This window comes from Triticum aestivum, chromosome 5B, assembly GCF_018294505.1.
Source record: "Triticum aestivum cultivar Chinese Spring chromosome 5B, IWGSC CS RefSeq v2.1, whole genome shotgun sequence".
Taxonomy (NCBI): Eukaryota; Viridiplantae; Streptophyta; class Magnoliopsida; order Poales; family Poaceae; genus Triticum; species Triticum aestivum.
Genome location: NC_057807.1, coordinates 521,486,122 through 521,500,116, shown reverse-complemented (window position 1 = coordinate 521,500,116; position 13,995 = coordinate 521,486,122).

Below are 13,995 nucleotides of genomic sequence, written 5' to 3'. Positions count from 1 at the left end.
CAGCAAGAAGTCTAAAGAAGCAGAAACAACGGCTTAAGGCTGCACAGGAAAAGCTCAGTCGCAGATGGAATAAAGTGCTAGACACTGAAGAAAGATATGGCGACGATCGCCATACCAAAAGCTACCCAAAGCGCAAGCTATTGCCAGAATTCGACGACGAAACCGTTCCACCAAAGAATAATACAACCAGGAGACCAGAAGTACCGCGTCACAACCACAATAGAGCGGCTACTGACACCACGCACGATCCACGTGAGAAGCCGGATAAGAAGGCCGACGCACCCAGGTCCATCTACGGATCTAAAGGACAAACCCCGGCGAGGGACTATGGTCACTCAAACGCTAATACAAGCCAAATACCAGTTCGGAATAAACTCCGGACACAACAACAGCCGACTACATGCCATGACGCGCCCAGATACAGAGGGGCTGCACACCCCCTGTGCTTCATCGAAGAAGTACTGGACCATGAATTCCCACAAGGTTTCAAACCTGTGAACATAGAGGCATATGACGGAACGACAGACCCAGGGGTCTGGATTAAGGATTTTATCCTGCATATTCACATGGCTCGTGGGGATGATCTCCACGCCATCAAATACCTTCCCCTCAAGCTGAAGGGACCAGCTCGACACTGGTTAAAAAGCCTCCCCGAAAACTCAATGGGGAGTTGGGAGGAACTAGAAGACGCTTTCAGGGCCAATTTTCAAGGGACTATGTCCGGCCTCTGGATGCAGACGACCTAAGTCACATAATCCAACAGCCCGGAGAGTCCGCCCACAAGCTTTGGAACAGATTCCTCACTAAGAAGAATCAAATTGTCGACTGTCCGGAAGCCGAAGCCTTAGCGGCATTCAAACACAGCATCCGCGACGAATGGCTCGCCAGACACCTCGGCCAAGAAAAGCCAAGGACAATGGCAGCCTTAACAAGCCTTATGACCCGCTTTTGCGCGGGTGAAGATAGCTGGCTCACCCGTAAAGGCACCAGCGACCCCAGCATGTCTGAAATAAGGGACGGTAACGGGAAGCCTCGGCGTAATAAACATAAACACCAAAGCAAAGAAGGGAGCCCGGATAACATAATGGTCAATGCCGGATTCAGGGGCTCTCAGCAAAAGAAGCCATTTAAAGGCAGTAAAGAGGGACCGTCCGGTCTGAAAAGAGTCCTGGACAGACTATGCCAAATTCATGGCACCCCAGAAAAACCTGCAAACCACACCCATAGAGAGTGCTGGGTCTTCAAGCAGGCCGGCAAACTAAATGCCGAACACAAAGGGAGGGAAACACCAAGTGAAGACGAGGACGAACCTCGCCAGCCGAACACTGGGGGACAGAAAAAATTCCCGCCAGAGGTTAAAACAGTAAACATGATCCACGTGACTCACACATTTACGAGAAGGCAAGGATGCGCGCTCAGAGACACGCACGACGTAAAACCTATCGTACCCACATCTGACTACTTGATGTCTTCTCCGATCACTTTCGATCACACGGACGGCCGAACTAGTATTCGGCGCGAAGGATCACAGGCCTCGGTGCTCGATCTAATAATCGACGGATACCGTCTCACCCGTGTCCTCATGGACGGCAGCAGTAGTCTCAATTTAATATACGAGGACACTGTCCGCAGGATGGGGATAAACATATCCAGAATTAGCCGAAGCAACACCACCTTTGAAGGGGTGATACCAGGCATTGAAGCCTACGGCAGGGGCTCCGTCGTACTGAGGGTAACATTTGGCCCCCCAGGCAACTCTAGAAGTGAGGAACTACTCTTCATCGTTGCACCCTTCCAAAGAGGCTATCACGCACTGCTCGAAAGACCGGCCTTCGCCCGCTTCAATGCATTGCCGCATTATGGCTACCTTACACTCAAGATGCCTGGTCCACGTGGCGTCATCACCGTTAGAGGAATCACAGAGCACTCTTCACGCGCAAAGGAACACGCAAGAGCCCTGGCGGCCGGACTCTAAGCGGCCTCAAATACCATAAAACATGGCTGGTCGTTAAGACCACAGACATGGTTAGACGAGTCCGGTAGCCCAGATAAAATTCAACCGGACACCGTATATGTAATCCCATAGCGGAAACCAGGGGCTATAAACATTTAATGTAGCCCCAAAGCTTGGCCCAACCTTATTGGCAGGCCATCATCTTACACTTTTACTATCTACCGCATATTTACGTTGTATTCTCCTATGAGTTTTCCTTTTTTTCACAAACAATGTTCGCGTGATACCCTTCCAGGATACTGCACAACAGAGACAAGGCGCAGACGTGCAGCAGGGCCCCGTTCAACAGGTTTCTTTTTAGATTCAGCCCATGTGTAAACCTTTTCTATTGCCTCTTGTTGTTCAAACCGTCCCATGGGTTCCATACCCACAGAGGACACTGTCGTTATTGGCATTTCGCCACGACAGGTCACCGCACGTACCTGGAAACACAGGTTTCATATTGAATGGGCATTCTTGAGCCCATCTTCTGTTATAAAGTCCAAACACCTTCGGGAGTGTTCGGCATCACGAGTTTGGCCTTATATGCATCAGCTCCGAATCATGTCTTGGGTCAAATGTTGGCTTTGCCCGGCTCCTGGGTTTGCCGCCTTACGTTCGGTTATTATCGGCTAAGGCAGGCCAAAGGAGAACTACTGCGATTGTGCCCTGGTTATTCCGGATGAGCGCCTCAGTAGAGAAAGCCGAAAACTGACCGTCATGATACAGCGAGAGACTGTTCAACCACTCGAAGACTCACCGGAATCTCTAGGATTCCTCCGCATTAACGAAGGGCCGCTTACCGGCCATGTACACACGCGCCTGTATTCGGATGCCCGCGAAGGTACCAGGGGCTACATAGCAGCCCCACCATTATATCCCCACGGCTAAGCGAAAGTGTTAAAGCTATATAGTACGGTTAACTAGTTCGACGTGCGATCACCTCCTTAATGGACCAAGACGTTGGATCAAGTGTGATTAAGCATATTCTTCACGAACACCCCCGCATTGTATGCGTGGGGGCTGAAGCCAACGACTGCTATCTTTCAGACTACTTATACATATAAGGATAGCCGCACAGGGGACACAATCATATTTTCAGGCAAAGAATATAAGTATAGCCTCATAATCAAAATAAACATTGTTTTTACAATAATTCGACTTATTACTCAAACAAAACATTCTTCGAGCACTGCGCCTCTATTAGGCGAGCACCCTCTGTGACCTGCGCCAAGTAGTGCTCGGCCGGATATTGGCCTCCCGCCGGATCCTAGGTCGCTACAATGGTGGCCTCCATATCCGTCCAATAGGATTTAACGCGGGAAAGAGCCATCCGCGCACCCTCTATGCACGCCGACCTCCTCACGGCGTCGATCCGAGTCTCGGCCCCAAGGAATTGTTGCACCAAACCAAAATAAATGTCTGGCTGGGGGCCCTTTGGCCAAAGATGGTCTATTACAGACCGCATTGCCAGCCCGGACAGCCTATGAAGCTCCGCCACAGCAGCCACCTTCTCATTCAACGGCAGCGAGCGGTTGGGAGCATTGAACTGCGACCAAAAAAGCTTCTCCACTTCCTTATCACCTTGATCCTCGAAGAACTTGGCAGCGTCAGTTGTACTTTTCGTCAAGTCCGCATATGAGTCTGCAGGACTCCAACACCCAGCTAGGGGAGCATACTTTGGATCCAAAAACTTGGTCCGCAGTAGGTAGGAGCCCCCGGCCACGATTTTGTCGGCCTGTTGGAGCTCCTCCCGCATACCCTGGATCTCGGTCCGCATCTCCTTGGCGGCATTAAGCGCATTGTCCAGCTCATCCGAAACTAGCCTTACTCTCCTTTTCAAGGAGCACATACCGGTCGGCGGCATTTTTCAACTCTTCAGCCATCTCGGCTATCTTCTCCTCGCTTCGGCGATGAGCAGCCTGTTCGGCTCTCAACTCCTCGACCGCCTTTAGGAAAGCCGCATTGCTAGCTCGAGCTTGTTCCTTGGCTTGAGCGAGCTCGGCCCTTAGGGCCTCCACGACAGCAGCACCATCTGCAGTGCATACATAGGGCATTAACATCATGCCATTCTCGCATCTTACTATACAATATAATAAGGGAAGCAGCATACATACCCTGGGATTCTTCCAGCCGTGTGTTCACCAGCGTGATATCAGCATCAATAGATCCGATCTGCCTTCTCAGTTCGGCAACTTCAACAGACTGGTCGGCTGTCGGATCCTTGTATACCTGCACATATATACAGCGCAGCCATTAATGATTGATCCCCCATTTGCCGCCTATGGCGGGCAACCAGAGTCTCAGGGGCTACTATCCATAGGGAGCACACCTAGCACGTGCTTCTTAACAAAAAAAATATAGTGCATTTTTTTCACTGCATACCTCGAAGCCTTTGAGCAGGCTTGTGAATGCCTCATTCAAACCGCTAGTAGCGGATGAAATCTTCGTGAGCACCATGCTCATTAAAGAGCGGTGCTCCTCCGAGAGCGCGGCTCGCTCCAGAAAGCATGTCAGTATGTCCGGCCGAACATCGAACTGAGCTGGACCCTTCCCTTTGCCCCCCGTGGGAGCCAAATGCTCCGGGCTCAGGGTGACTGACGTGTTCGCTCCCGGCTTTGGCAGATCCGGACTCCTCCGTGACGACACCTCTGTGTCGCCCGCTTCATGAAGCGGAGAGGTGGGCGGAGTCTCACTCTCCATCATCTCCGGACGAAGGTCCCCCGAAGACGAACTCTATTGAGAAGAGCTGCTCGCCGGACTACAAAGACGAAGTCTCAGTTAAAGATCTCGGAGTAACGCCATACCTTCGAATTAATGATTACGGCTCGGTGGAGGGCTGGCCCGTTGGTGGGCACGACGTGGTAGGGGTTCCCGTCGCGGCAGAGCCCCCTAGTGAAACCTTCTTCCCTTGCTTGGGCGTCTCCGCCTCCAAGTCTTCGGGGGCCGCCCTCTTCTTCCCGCGTGGGGAGGAGACTTTAACCTCCCCTTCCTGGATATCCTCCATAGTATAGGTAGCGATTCCTCCGGTCTAGATGTGTGGTGCGATTTCACTGCCCTCTCCTTCGCCTTTCCTTGAGGGGATTTTGCTGAGCGCCCGGTCAAGCATCTTTGCGATGGTTGGACCAGGCGAGCCTTCAGGAAGTGGCGCCGGACACCTGATTCTCTCCGCCTTATTGAGCCATTCCTGGCCATGGAGGGATTTCCAGAATTACGATTATGACAAATATAAATGAAGTGCCCGGCTTTAAGGTTACTTACTTAGGCGTCTAGGCGATTGCAGCTTAGGCCCGCATCCTCGATGGTGTCCGGACACTTTACTTGTGGTCCAAAGAATAATTTACACATTCCTTCAAGCTTCAGGCCCAAGAAGTGCTTAATAGTCCGCGAACCCTCCGGATTAAACTCCCACATCCGGAGAGGCCGACGTTTGCACGGCAGCATCCGCCGGATTAGCATCACTTGCATTATGCTGACAAGATTTATGTCTCTCTCTATGAGCCCCCGGATATGATTCTGCAGTTCTGGTACATCGCCAGCAGGCCCATAATTCCGTCCTATGTCGATCCAAGACGCTGACTGAGATGGAGGGCCCGACAGGAACTCAGGGGCGGCTGCCCACTTTGTGCCTCTGGGAGCCGTGACATAAAACCACCTCCGTTGCCACAAATCGGACACTTTCGGAAAGGAGCCCTTTGGCCATGGGGCATTGATGTTCTTGTTTATTACGGCACCTCCGCACTCCACATGTCGTCCCTCGATCATCTTCGGCGTCACATTGAAGGTCTTGAGCCATAAGCCGAAGTGTGGGTTGACGTGGAGAAAAGCCTCGCACACAATAATAAACGACGAGATGTGGAGGATGGCGTCTGGAGCCAGATCATGAAAATCCAAGCCATAGTAGAACATGATCCCCCTCACAAAGGGGTCGAGGGTGAGGCCTAGACCTCGAAGGAAGTGAGGAATGAACACAACGCTCTCATTGGGCTCCGGTGTGGGGATAACCTGCCCTGGAGCAGGAAGCCTGTGCTGGATATCGGCGGTCAGGTATCCGACCTCCCTAAGCTTGGTAATATCCTCCTCCTGGATTGAGGAGGCCACCCACCGGCCTTTTGCGTCAGATCTGGACATACTGGAGGATCTGGGGTGTTGAGGCTTAGGTTTTGAGTGCTGGAGCTCGAGGTGCGAGAAGGGGCAGGAGAGGTGGAAAAGAGGTGTAGGCCTTGGCCCCTTTATTAAGAGGATGAATATCAAGAGTCCTCAACATGACCGCTTGGGACTTATCTAAAATACATGGAGTCATACCAACGGTCGCCGTGGGGTCACACGCGTCCATATTGATGAGAGATCCCGCGATAATAGGAACACGATATCTGCTTTGGCAGGGCGTGCCAATAAAACCGCCTCGCGATGCGAGTCTAGGTGGAGCAGGAAACACCGGTTCGTGTTGTACCAGGACACGATGTAGTAGCACGACGTACAAAGTCTGCCAGCAGAACGAATTTACCATCTTGCAGATCCGGACACGATCTACGTGTTCGATAAATAACCTTGGAGTATTTGAAGAAGGAACCCGCCTTGCAATGCTGAAGACAAGACTGCGCACCGGACTCATCGTCATTGAAGCCTGGTTCAGGGGCTACTGAGGGAGTCCTAGATTAGGGGGTATCCGGATAGCCAGACTATATACATTGTCCGGACTATTGAAGCGTGAAGATACAAGACTCCAGACTTCAGCCCGTGTCCGAATGGGACTCTCCTTTGCGTGGAAGACAAGCTTGGCGATCTGGATATTAGATTTCCTTCCTTATAACCGACTCCATGTAAACCCTAGCCCTCTCCGGTGTCTATATAAACCGGAGAGGATGGTCCTTAGAAGGCCGATCACAATTACAATCATACCATCATAGGCTAGCTCTTAGGTTTTGGCCTCTACGATCGCGTGGTAGATCTACTCTTGTATTACTCATATCTTCAATATTAATCAAGCAGGAAGTAGGGTTTTATCTCCATCGAGAGGGCCCGAACCTGGGTAAACATTGTGTCCCTTGCTTCCTGTTACCATCAGCCTAAGACACACAGATCGGGACCCCCTACCCGAGATCCGCCGGTTTTGACACCGACAACGAGGACCACCACTCCGAACCCCAAGTCAACGCTTAAAGCAGAAGAATTATTGTTCTCAGGTCAGGTTCTGTAGCTATGGTTCATACTACTTTGCTCTTGCATCACTGTATTTACTCATACTAACTAATTTCAAATTTGAAGGATGCAATTGAAACTCCAATGGCGCAACAGGTATGTTTTTAACCTGTTTCTTTAACGTGTTTGCTGTTGTAACTTGCTCTATATTGATTTTAGTTTCAATTGAATAAACAGTTATGTTCTCATGCCATGCACATTACAAGTGTTGTTATTGTTGTGTAGTTTCCCACACTTATATTCTGTCTATGATGCTTTGTCTTAAATAGATATGATTCAAACTGTATCTATCTTGATTTGGCAACATAAACTAGAATGATATAGACCAGACAGTGACCATACTACATAGATATATGTTTGTTTCATGCTGTTATCCTGTCCACCTTACTACTGAACTGGTTTACCAAAATGAGTTTCATATAATACATTGTAAACATGTGATGTGTTTGTTTGTTTCTCTTTTAGAACGCAGATAAAATATTGGAGAAGAGTACTCCATTATGCAATGGTAAAAGAAGTAATGTAGATAAGGTTCAAGATAGTGAGACATCCTTGTTGGTCTCCAAGAAAGCTGATAAAAACTATATTGAAGACACTGAGACAACCCCAAAGTCATGTCTTGATGTAGTGTTCGAGTTACTGGCTACTACTGCTGGCACAAGCTCTTCGAACTCGTTGCCTGAATCAGTTCGGCTTCTTGAGTCTCAAATTCAAGTTGAAAGACATCGATCAGATGTTATGCGACAGGAAGCCAAAGGACTGAGGAAGTCCCTGCAGAATTCAGATGCATACTTTCTAGTGCAACAGCAAGTGCTGGAGGATTTAAGCGCCAAACAAGAGAAACTTAATAAGCTTGGTAAGCATCTTTCCAGCACTATGGGTACCCAGGATATTATTTCTTGAGCTCTTTTGAAGTGGTTTCAGTTTTGGACTTGTTTTGCTCCGGCATTTATATGCTGCTTTGTTCCCTATATTTGCACTTGTGGCAAACTTTGATGCCCAGTGGATGTAATATGTGTAATAGCCATGATAGCCTACCGTAAGTTGCTTGCTTATTTATTTCCTTATTGTGTTGTTTATTTGTTTGCTTGTAGTCAGTGCAGTTCTTTTTCCGCGGTTTGCTAGTGGCCCCAATAACCTATTTTTTAAAACTAGGCCACAATAACCATGGGCTACATATACTGTAGTTACAATGGCCCTCCTACGGGTCGTAGAAACAATGTGCCTTCTAAGGAATGTAGAAACAATGGGCCTTCTATGAGGCGTAGAAACAATGGGCCTTATACGGGCCATAGACACAATGGGCCTTCTATGGGCCATATCATCAATGGGCCTTCTACGGGTCGTATGATCGGTTGGCGAAACATGGGCCAATAACAGACCACAGTATGGCCATAAACGGGCTAGAGTTGGAATCGCTTGTTCATGGGCTGACCATAACGGGCCGTCGTTAATCGGCCATATTTGATGACGCTATGAAAACGGCCCAACGTATTCGCGGGCCACAAATGGGCCGACTGTAACCAAGGGCTGAATTTGGCCCACAAGCATAAAATGACAGTAACAGACCGTAAGTAAACGAATGCTGGAAATGATCCCAAGAATAAATGGGCCCTGAGAAGGCCAAAAGATAACATGGGCTGGAAACGGCCCAACGGAATAACGGGCCGTTAATGGGTATAAAGTGATACACTGTTCATTACGGGCCAGTTTCACCACGGGCTGTTAATGGGTATAAAGTGATACACTATTCATTACAGGCCAGTTTCACCACAGGCCGTTAATGGGCCAAGAGTTACAAAGGGCCTCATATGGGCCGAAAGACGTCATGGGCCATACATGGGCCGGAAGTTAAAACGGGCTGGAATTATATTGGATGGCCCAGATGACGCTACTGGGCCTAATTTGGATAGGTTGTAATGGCTCCTGGGTTAGCGTTCTGTAAATGGGCTATATGCGAACAGGTCGTTGCCCGGCCGCCACCTTTTGACCAAGTCAAACGGGTTGGCCTTTTCATAAGAATGGGCCTCTATTGGGTCGTGCCACATGTCGATTATCATAGGCGCCTTCGGTCCAATGAGTGGATGACATCTGTCCCAACGGTGAGTTGACACATGTTTCCTCCAGCCAATGATGATTTTACACGTGGAAAATCCCAATTGGTCGGGACTGTTAACGGGTTATCGGATCCAAAACCGGACCCAATAGCTTAACGGCGTTCCGTTACGGTGAATGCCACGTGTCGGTCACCCTTGACGAAAGCACTTCTATGATGCGTGATTTATCATCATGGAAGTGGACACTTCCATGATGATAATTTTGGTAATGTCATGGAACACTTCTACGAGAGCACAGGTATGACTATCTTGATTTTGTCATAAAATCATCATGGATGTACATGCATGACAGAAAACGTGACCTACTACGACAAACACGTATCATCACGGAAGTGTATTTTTTTGTAGTGAAGGTCAAGCTGACTCCAGTATGGGAGCGGTTACAGCGGCGCATCGGCGGCTCATTCTTGCGGCAGTAATGGTCGCTCGGTTGTCCATGGATCTCGATGTAATTTTTATTATGTTGGGTGTACTTTGTACTTCTGGTGAATCTTTATAATGGATTTGACATTTTTGCAAAAAAGTAATATTAAAAATGATTTTACATTTTAGGACGGAGTGAGTACTTGCCAAATTTATGGTTATTGCTGAGATATGCTACCACCTATATGAGGTAATAGTCTGGTAACTATGTAGTAAGCTCTAATGAGAAAAATCTACATATAAGTTAATGCACTAGAAGCATCTCATTAGTGACTTCAAATGTTAGAAAATTGTATATTTGTCTATCGTTTGTTTGACTTCCTTTTGTAACGACAATTGACGGGAAAATTCAGACAAGTGTACGGACAAAAGACTTAAACACGCTTTTCTCTTATTTGTATTTCTCTCATTATTGCTTTCTCTGTGTGGCAAACATGTGCAACATCATCTGCAGGTTTCTTATTTTAAGTTCCTTTTATCAATAATAATAGGCACTTCAGGGTTTCCTTGTATAGCATGGGACTAAAAATCAATCAGTGTCTGGACCATGTGTGGAGTCTTTGTTGTTTCCTCCCCTATTTCTTGGCAAGGGAAAACTCTCCTCTCAAGACTTCGTTATCGAGCCCTTAGATTCTCCTCTCCTGTGCCTGCCGCTCCAATAGCCAGTTGTGGGGAAAGGAATCCCGGTGCCTTCGTTCCAGTTATTAGTTTAGGTTTGGGTTTTTTAGCCCTCGCAGGTGCGATGTTTGGGGAGATAGCGGCGCTTATTCTTTGAGTTTGTCTTCCATGCTCCAATTCTCCTTGAGTTTGTTCATCTGGGCGTAGTAGATGGAGCCCCAGCATAGATTCCTATTGTTTCTTTAGGGCGGCAAGGTCAGAGTTTCTTGTCGTGTGACGAGATTTGATATTAGGTGCTTCAGATATTATATTCAAGGGTTCAACGCTGACGACTGCGACTACATAGCGCTGGTCCTCATGGACACATGCACGAAGACTTCTCGGCTATCATCACAGGGACAAGCCGGCTCCGGTAGGGTAGTGGGGACAGTGGATCGTCGGCAGCTCGTTCTGGTGGCGATAGTAGTCATTCGATGGTCTCAAAATTTAAAAATATTTTTCATTATGTTGGAGGTGCTTCGTACTTCCAGTGAACTTTTACAATAAATATGAACTTTTTTTGCAAAAGGGTATAGTTGTGCAGTAGAGAGCAGAAAAATGTTTAGAAAAGACAACATAGATGAAGAATTATCTATGGGGTGATTTTCATAGTTATGGAAATAACGGAGAACCATCTTGGTCACCATAATATTCTGACTGGCAAACTCTTTGATGATGTTCGGATTGATAGTTATGACACCAAAGTTGTTTCGTTGGATACTTTATATAAAATATATCTTTGTAATGTGTGTTTCATATTACTGTTTTTAGCAAAAAAGAAGGACTTGGTCAGACTTAAACAAGTTTGACTAGGCCAAATCTACTCATGACCTTGTTGTGTATTCCTATGTTGATTTTTGTCCGATGTCCGATATTGCAAGCCTACCTCTCGGAACAAGGAACATCGTCGACGAACTTCAAATTTCTTCACTGAATACAAAATTCCAGTGAGAAATTTGGCCAACCACCTTGAAGACATCCACGGTGGTCTGGACATCGGCGCCAGGCTGGACGCGGCAGGCGGCGATGGTCGGGGCAACCGACTGATGGCCTGAAAGTGCACATGGTTTAGTTGTAGCCTTTTCAAGGTAATAGTATCGATCCCACATGAAGCACAGGAATTAAGTGTTGCCTCTTGTAGCGAGTTATCGATTTGTGTCTACCAGTAATTGTAGACTACGGACAAAGTGAGGGCAGAAGTAAATAATGATTTTGATGCAAAGCAAACAAGGTAAATAGCATAAAAGTAAACAGAAAATAACAGAATAAGTGACAAGTGGAAATGACAGAGGAGTAAAGCATTCTCAGGGAGTTTGGAATCCCAATGGGTATATTTATAGTGTAACTTATGCATTTGCATTGTATGGTCTGGAAGATCCACTCTTGATGATTATGCTGGGCGAAGCCAGGTACAGTACACGTTCTACTCTATGTAGACTTCGTGTCATGGACACCACCACTATAGTCTCCCTTGCAGGTTATGACTAAGGTAATTAAGGGTTACCCCGTGGACGCAGCCTCTCTAAGGGTTCTTCGCAAATCCCCTATCAATTATAAAGGCTAGAAGCAAAGGCTTTTACTGTCACCTCGAATTACCTTCACAACGAAAGTGATACACTTCATGGCTTTTTAGTGGTAATGTTGAGTGGGGTCCCTTCATAACATTCATGAGGTTTATTAAACTAAGCAATCAACAGAGGATCTCATATACAATATAATGTTTCAGATCCTATACACACTAAGGTTCATCCATATCCCTGAGAACTAGGGGTGTACTCACACATGGAGACAACGAACATCATGAGGATGGTAATGGTAAACACGAATGGCTCCCACACATAACACATAAGACGATCCACTAGGGTTCGTGAGGTTACGATTATATGGATGTGGATGATGATGATGATAACAGTGGTGATGATGTTAATGACAATGGTGATGATGTTGACGTGCCCTTGCGCGTGGTGGTGAAGATGGCTCCCCCTTTTGAATCATTCCAGAGGCTAGGGTTCTTCCTTCTGGACGAGTTTCTGTCCTCTCCACGCATCTGGTCCCCGATCCGATTTCATGGAGTGGAGTAGTGGACGAGGCGGCAACACTGACACCTCATATGACTGCCCATACGAGCGGACGCACTTGTATGGAACGCCGTCTTTGGCTCTGGAGGCACCGTATGGACTCCTCCTTTGATCCCTTTGCTCCATTCTTTTACGGTAGTTGATTATCACATTAAATACGCGATTTCACCACCATTTCCTGGCATTCCTTTCATAAAATATTATTTGCTCCAAGAGGCAGTACATGTGGAATACCGACAGAAAGAAGTGCGCAAACGTGATGAAATCCCATAAAGCCTACCATTTAGGCATAAAATAACTATTAAAATCATCACATAAATATGGACTTATCAACTTACACAAGCTTAAGTCTTGCTCGTTCCCGAGAAAGTACTGTAACTTGTAAAGAACAAGTCAACTTGGCATTTATGGGGTACGAATATTTGTAGAGGTATGAGTCCATCATCACTTACCAGAAGGAGTAAGGATAAGAAGTACCATGACAAGTGATAGCTCATCTTCACCATGAGGATGATCATGAAGGATTCCACACACTGCAACTTTGTTCTCTAGTGGACAAGCCAGGGATAGCTTTATATCCTAGTTCATAATTGTTTCAACTGGGAAAGCAGAAGGGATCGTTATTCTCCTCTTTTTCATAAAGTTGCTACTTTAATTGTTTTATCCCATGTCATTAGAATATGTCTAATTGCTCATCGCACACATTTGTTTCATGTGACATGTTAGCTAGACACAATCCTCGTGAGAAGTTTTTGAAAAGCACTTTTAATTACAGAGGACTATTATTTCTTCATTCTGCTTGAACTTCTTAATTTATTAGCTGAACCTTTAATGAACTAGCATATAAAGTTATACTTCTCCCTCCAAAAACCTAGTAGTAATAATCTGAAGTACTTATGATTATCATTGTAGTGATTATGTCCTACTACTTAGATCATGATTATCATCATGTGCGTTCTCTTAAAGCAATAATGGTACCACACATCAAAACATCCAAACACTCATTGGAAAGATCATTCCTTGCTCAAAGAGGAAAATGATAGTTCAACCTTATTGATATAAAAACTACAAGCTAATCTCGACTTGCTGAAAGAAATGCATAAAAGTAAAGATACAAAGTACACTAGAATCTCCCTCTAGCTTGCAATCAAGCCAGAGATATCCAGGTACTTGGTGTTTTATGCTAACTCCTGGGTACCCTTGCAGGCAGTGTAGATATTCTTGAAACATCCTTTGATCTTCTCAATCACCGTCTGCTGATTGTCCACTATCTGGATAAAAGACTCAAGCTGTGCAGTATTTTGATTAAGAGTTTTAACCACGAGTTTGAATTGTGGAAGAGACCATCAACCCATGCTTCCAGGTCCTTTTTCATCAACCAATAAGAATCAATCCCTTCACTAGTAGTGTTCGCACAGGCTTTAGAAACTTGCTCCAGATTCTTGATCTTTTCCTTTATCTCCTCTGGCGTCAGTCCTTTCCCCACTCTTTTTTAGGAAGCCCAAGAGGAAATAACGGAATAAAT